This window comes from Giraffa tippelskirchi, chromosome 2 (genome assembly GCF_054371585.1).
Source record: "Giraffa tippelskirchi isolate mGirTip1 chromosome 2, T2T-mGirTip1v1.2.pri, whole genome shotgun sequence".
In the NCBI taxonomy this organism is placed as follows: domain Eukaryota; kingdom Metazoa; phylum Chordata; class Mammalia; order Artiodactyla; family Giraffidae; genus Giraffa; species Giraffa tippelskirchi.
In genome coordinates, this window is record NC_137276.1 from 182,141,287 (window position 1) to 182,148,190 (window position 6,904).

A 6,904-nucleotide genomic window follows, 5' to 3' on the forward strand; every position below is an offset into this window, starting at 1 on the left:
TATTCAACATTTTCTTTAAATTTCCAACCTTTAAAAAAGCCTACATGAATTTAGCCTCATTCTAAGCAATAATACTTATGAATTCATGGACTTGAAGCTAGTTATAATTTTCTAATACATATTCAGAGAAGTGTTAAAATTAAAAATGATCCAATCTGCCACCTAATACAGGAATCAACAGACACAGTCAAGTCTATTCATTTATGAATTGTCTGTGGCTGCTTTTACCTGTAGCAGCAGAGCAGTTGAGACCAAGACAGACTGGCCCACAATGACTAGCATATTTGTTATTTGACTCTTTTAGAAAAACTTGCCAACCTCTGACCTAAAATTATCTGCATATCATCAATACAACACATAGCACATTCTGTAGACATTATTACAGGGCAGTTTTGCCAAAAAAGTATAATTAAATTTTTAATCACATGTTTTCCAGAACCAGCAAATACTTTACCATTTTATTCTGGAACTGATGTATTTAATTATAAATAACTCATGTTGGAAAACCTTGGTGACAAATCTGTTTGAGACTCCAAGAAAGACATAGACGTGATTTGTATATTTTTAAGGGTAATTTGTATATTTTTAAATAAAGGGAATATTTTCCTATAAAAATATACAATGATACAAAAATACATAAAGTTAGAAGTAAAAATTTCCCTGCAAGGAAACTTTAATCTTATCCACTAAAAACCACATTCCTTGTATTTCCTCTGAGTCATTTTCTGTGAATATTCAAGATTAAATGCTTTTTTTCTCCTTTAAAATATAGCTTCTTTTTTTTAATGAAAAAAAGGATATCAATGTTGCAACCTCTTTTTTATAACATATATATTTCTGTTGAGAAATCTAAGTAATATGGATAAAATTATAAATTGTTTAATATTACTTCAGAGTGTTTCTTAAGAGCTTTATTGATATATGGTTTAAATATTGAGAAATTCACTCATTTTAAGTGTACCATTCAATGATTTTTAGTAAATTTGCAGAGTTGTTCAGCTCTCAGCCATCAGCACAGTCCAATTTTAGAACATTTCATCATCCCCCAAAGATCCTCATGCCCATTTGCAGTCAGTCTGTTCCTACCCCTAGCCCTAGGCAACCACTAATCTACTTTCTGTTTGTATAGATTTGTCTTTTCTGGACGTTTCACATAAATGGAATCATATATTATATGATCTTTTGTGTCTGACTTCTTTCACTTAGCATTTCAAAGTGACTTTAAGGTAAAAGATGAAGGAAGGGTTCAAATAGCCCCAGGAATCTTCATTCTTTTACATAGGATGTTCTAGTTACAGTCAATATTTTCTTTCCTTTTCTTTGAAAATAATCTTTGAGACATGCAATGATATAAGTATCAGGTAACTTCTGCAGTTCCCCAAATTCACAATTTCCCAAACTTCTGTGCACACATGGAACAGTGGCTATTTGTGCAGCACTCTGGAGTGAACGGAAGAAGCTGCTCTCTGCTGGTGGCAGCAGCTCCTTGCCTGGCCACTTTGGGGGGAACAAAATCTTGTCATAGCTGTATCAAATGTAGACCGTCCCAGGGTGCTACACCAGGTGAGTCAGGAAGTTCTCCTGCAGGTCTTGCAGCTTTGATGTAACAAAAATTTCCAAGTATTCTTATGGATGTGCTATGTGGACCCAGCCCAAGATATCATTTCTCAGCCTCATTCCTTTGCCCTGTTCCTATGTAATAATGATGATTCATAGCCAATTCAGTTCAGTTCAGTTGCTCAGTCGTGTCCGACTCTTTGCGACCCCATGAATTGCAGCACGCCAGGCCTCTCTGTCCATCACCAACTCCCGGAGTTTACCCAAACCCATGTCCATCGAGTCAGTGATGCCATCCAACCATCTCATCCTCTGGCATCCCCTTCTGCACCTGCCCCCAATCCTTCCCAGTATTAGGGTCTTTTCCAATGAGGCAACTCTTCGCATGAGGTGGCCAAAGTATTGGAGTTTCAGCTTCAACATCAGTCCTTCCAATGAACACCCAGGACTGATCTCCTTTAGGATGGATTGATTGGATCTCCTTGCAGTCCAAGGGACTCTCAAGAGTCTTCTCCAACACCACATTTCCCAAAAGCATCAATTCTGCGGTGCTCAGCTTTCTTCACCGTCCAACTCTCACATCCATACATGACCACTGGAAAAACCATAGCCTTGACTAGATGGACTTTTGTTGGCAAAATAATGTCTCTGCTTTTAAATATGCTGTCTAGGTTGGTCACAACTTTCCTACCAAGGAGTAAGTGTCTTTTAATTTCATGGCTGCAATCACCATCAGCAGTGATTTTGGAGCCCAAAAAGATAAAGTCTGACATTGTTTCCACTGTTTCCCCTTCTATTTCCCATGAAGTGATGAGACCAGATGCCATGATCTTAGTTTTCTCAACGTTGAGCTTTAAGCCAACTTTTTCACTCTCCTCTTTCACTTTCATCAAGAGGCTATTGAGTTCTTCTTCACTTTCTGCCATAAAGGTGGTGTCATCTGCATATCTGAGGTTATTGATATTTCTCCCGGCAATTTTGATTCCAGCTTGTGTTTCTTCCAGCCCAGCGTTTCTCATGATGTACTCTGCATATAAGTTAAATAAGCAGGGTGACAATATACAGCCTTGACGTACTCCTTTTTCTATTTGGAACCAGTCTGTTATTACATGTCCAGTTCTAATTGTTGCTTCCTGACCTGCATAAGGTTTCTCAAGAGACAGGTCAGATGGTCTGGTATTCCCATCTCTTTCAGAATTTTCCACAGTTTATTGTGATCCCCACAGTCAAAGGCTTTAGCATAGTCAATAAAGCAGAAATAGATGTTTTTCTGGAACTCTCTTGCTTTTTTGATGATCCAGCGGATGTTGGCAATTGGATCTCTGGTTCCTCTGCCTTTTCTAAAACCAGCTTGAACATCTGGAAGTTCACGGTTCACATATTGCTGAAGCCTGGCTTGGAGAATTTTGAGCATTGCTTTACTAGCATGTGAGATGAGTGCAATTGTGCAGCAGTTTGAGCATTCTTTGGCATTGCCTTTCTTTGGGATTGGGATGAAAACTGACCTTTTCCAGTCCTGTGGCCACTGCTCAGTTTTCCAAATTTGCTGGCATATTGTGTGCAACACTTTCACAGCATCATCTTTGAAGATTTGAAATAGCTCAACTGGAATTCCATCACCTCCACTAGCTTTGTTCGTAGTGATGCTTTCTAAGGCCTACTTGACTTCACATTCCAGGATGTCTGGCTCTAGGTGAGTGATCACATCATCGTGATTATCTGGGTCGTGAAGATCTTTTTTGTACAGTTCTTCTGTGTATTCTTGCCACCTCTTCTTAATATCTTCTGCTTCTGTTAGGTCCATACCATTTCTGTCCTTTATCGAGCCCATCTTTGCATGAAATGTTCCCTTGATATCTCTAATTTTCTTGAAGAGATCTCTAGTCTTTCCCAATCTGTTGTTTTCCTCTATTTCTTTGCATTGATTGCTGAGGAAGGCTTTCTTATCTCTCCTTGCTATTCTTTGGAACTCTGCATTCAGATGGGAATATCTTTCCTTTTCTCCTTTGCTTTTCACTTCCCCAGCTATCTGTAAGGCCTCCTCAGACAGCCATTTTGCCTTTTTGCATTTTTTGCATTTCTTTTCCATGGGGATGGTCTTGATCCGTGTCTCCCGTACAATGTCACGAACCTCTGTCCATAGTTCATCAGGCACTCTGTCTATCAGATCTAGTCCCTTAAATCTATTTCTCACTTCTACTGTATACTCATAAGGGATTTGATCTAGGTCATACCTGAATGGACTAGTGGTTTTCCCTACTTCAATTTAAGTCTGAATTTGGCAATAAGCAATTCATGATCATAGCCAATTAATAAACAGTGAAAATCAGTGAGAAACTGAGTTATTTTTCATTATCATGTCAGATACAGATTTACCTTTTTAATTTCAGTGCTTTGATATCATACTTAATTTAATCAGTTCGTTTTGTTATTATAAGCATTGGGAAATGTCACATGATTTGCACATTTTGATTTTCTTTTCAGGTATCAGTTGAATAAAGTTCTATGAGTGGACTCACTGACTTATGAGGTATACACATTTCAAATGGCAGGGTGACTAGTGACATCCTATTCATGGTATCACGGGTAGGCAGTAGCTGTGAGCAATGGTCTTAATGGGGGTGCAAGTGGGTGAGGAAGAGGGCATTTCAAAGTATCCCAGGGGTGGGCTTGAGCTTGAGTAATCTAACCAAACTCTCCACGTTATTCTGATGTGGGCACCACAGTACTAGAGTTTGTTTCTGTGTTTTCTACCCAAAAGTTTGAATGCTGCTATGCAAGTTGTTTTCGGTACTGAGCCATCAGCACTGTCCTAACCAGCATCATGGTTTGGGGGTTTGTTCTGCTCAGGAACTCTAAGGAAAGTAGCCTGGAGAGCAGAAGAAAGTGACCCTACACACTGATGCTGAAAATATCTCTAGTCTGCCTAGAGAAATTGCATTAACTCCTTGTAGCCTGTCTTCAAGAGATTTAGCCTTGCTCCCATCAGATATTCAGTCCAGATTGTCCTTTACTGATGGACATTTTTCTCTTCCAGTCTATGCTCACTACTTATTTTAACCTACAGGAATGAGAGCAGGGTGGGAGAGGGGAAGCCACACAACGCCACATGGTTTGTGTGTTGTGCGCCATTACATAACAAGTGGCAGTCTATGAATCTCTGGAAATCTACTTCTGCACTATAATGAAACAATCCCAGGGTATAGTTTCAAGTTATAAGACAATAATACTCTGAGTTTCAAGGAGGGGAACCAAATGAAAAAGGATATTTTTAAGTGGATGTAGAAATATTTGCAAAATTAAATAGTAATGAATTAAACTCTTTAAACACAGTGTACTGTGGCATCAAGGAGCAGTTGTGGTTCAACTTCAAAATTCTGGTATTGTCATCTCTGTTGGAATTTCTTGGCAGTGACTTCCACTTAAAGGTTTATAGTGAATATAATGTACTATTTCTACTGATCAAAGAAAGTTGATTGGTGTCAGAAAGCAACTTGGGAGTCAGAGTGTTTACTGGGTAATTTCTTAAGGAGTTCTGGCTTGTGGTTCTCATCGTTTTAAGAGAGAGGAATGGAAGTCGGAATACACAGTCAAACCATGAGCGTTTTGGCAGATGTGGAGATGCAGCACAGCTGGAGAAAAATCCCCTTCTTTGAAATTGCATATCTCAAGTGCTACATCAGTTTTTAAGCTAGTTCCACTGCCAGTTTGGATTTTAATATGAACAGGAACTGGGGGATGTTTATTGATATAGTCAAGGAAGCATCAGAGTCTACTCACCTGTTGCCCTCCTCTGTCTCTGCAAATAATTTGTGGGGCAATGGGTGAGGGGCAGTGAGGGGGGATGATAAGGTGCTTGTTGTTGCTTGACTGGCAGGAAGCCTGGCAATCAGGACAGCTGAGATAATAATTTATCCTATGACACGATCTTCACCTCCTGAATCAGCAGCCCTTTGGTTAATCGGGGGAACACAAGGCACTGATAATTCTTTTAAGAATTCTTTTTATTTTTCATTATGAAGTTGTATATACTCAGTACATAAAATATAGGAAGTAAAGGAAAAATTGGTAAAGATGTTCTCATGAAGCTGTCAGCTTTCTATATTTAATATATCATTGTTCTTCTGGTCCAATATGACTTGAATAAAGACCTCAGTTCCCCCAAGCAACATAATCTTGCTCATCAATAACAGTCAACAAATATATATCAAATTATGTAGGCCAAATCAGGAAATATAGTGCTGAAAATACAAAGGGAACAGAGATTTTGTTCCTGACACACAGATCCTCGTAAGGAGCATAAATGACGAACAAATAAATGAATTGATTAAGCCTGAGAAATTATAATACAGCTGAGACTCAATGACTCTGTATAAATAAGAGAAGAGTACAAATTTCAACACTGCAAGGCTCAGGTCCCAGGAACTCCTTAGTATCAGTTTTAACACTGAGATTCCCTCAAAGTCCTTGGGAATCAGAGAGTCGGTCAGTCTACTTATAGTGTTCCTTCTAATTTTCATATTCTCTGATTTGTTAATGAAATTCAATTGAGTAAATTTTAAAGATCTTATTGGTTTTATTCAGTGATTCATGAATTGGGCAGTAGCCCATCTAGCAGATAGTAAGGAGCTCTAAGGAGCTGTACAAAATGACAGACTTTTATAGACAGAGGAGAGCAGGAACAAGGAAGTTTTATTAGGCGATAAAGCAGATTGGTTATCACAAGGATATTTTGCTTTCGGTGATGCCAGGGATGTCTCAGGCAGATGACCTAACAGGGCTGATCATGTGATTCCTGATTGATTGGTTTAGCATCCCATTTCTGGGAGAGCCAAAGCTGTAGTTAAGTCCTGGTTTGATGACTTGGGGTTTAACATAGGCGACTCCATATTGGCCTGTTGTCTTGTTTTTAACAGATTGTATATTGAGAAAGAATATTTGGCAAGGTTTATGATATGACTGGACTTCCCTGGTGGCTCAGAGGTTAAAGCGTCTGCCTCCAATGCAGGAGACCTGGGTTCGATCCCTGGGTCAGGGAAGATCCCCTGGAGAAGGAAATGGCAAACCACTCCAGTATTCTTGCCTAGAGAATCCCATGGACAGAGGAGCCTGGTAGGCTATAGTCCACGGGGTCGCAAAGAGTCGGACACGACTGAGCGCCTTCCCTTTCCCTTTCCCTTTATGATATGACTATGTGATAAGATGGTTAGATTAAAGTACTGTGTATACATTAATAATGCTACAGTTTATGGGGGAAAAAAAGATGGGAATTCCCTGGTGGCTCAGATAGTAAAGTGTCTGCTTACAATGCAGGAGACCTAGGTTCAATCCCTGGGTTGGGAAGATC

General features: G+C 39.3%; 1 non-coding gene across 1 annotated transcript; it reads left to right on the plus strand.

Annotated features, from left to right (window-relative positions):
- Positions 1–6,523: 6,523 nt before the first annotated feature.
- TRNAW-CCA (transfer RNA tryptophan (anticodon CCA)) lies at positions 6,524–6,596 on the plus strand. The gene has a single exon. It is a non-coding gene; the product is annotated as a tRNA-Trp (tRNA).
- The last annotated feature ends 308 nt before the right edge of the window (positions 6,597–6,904 follow it).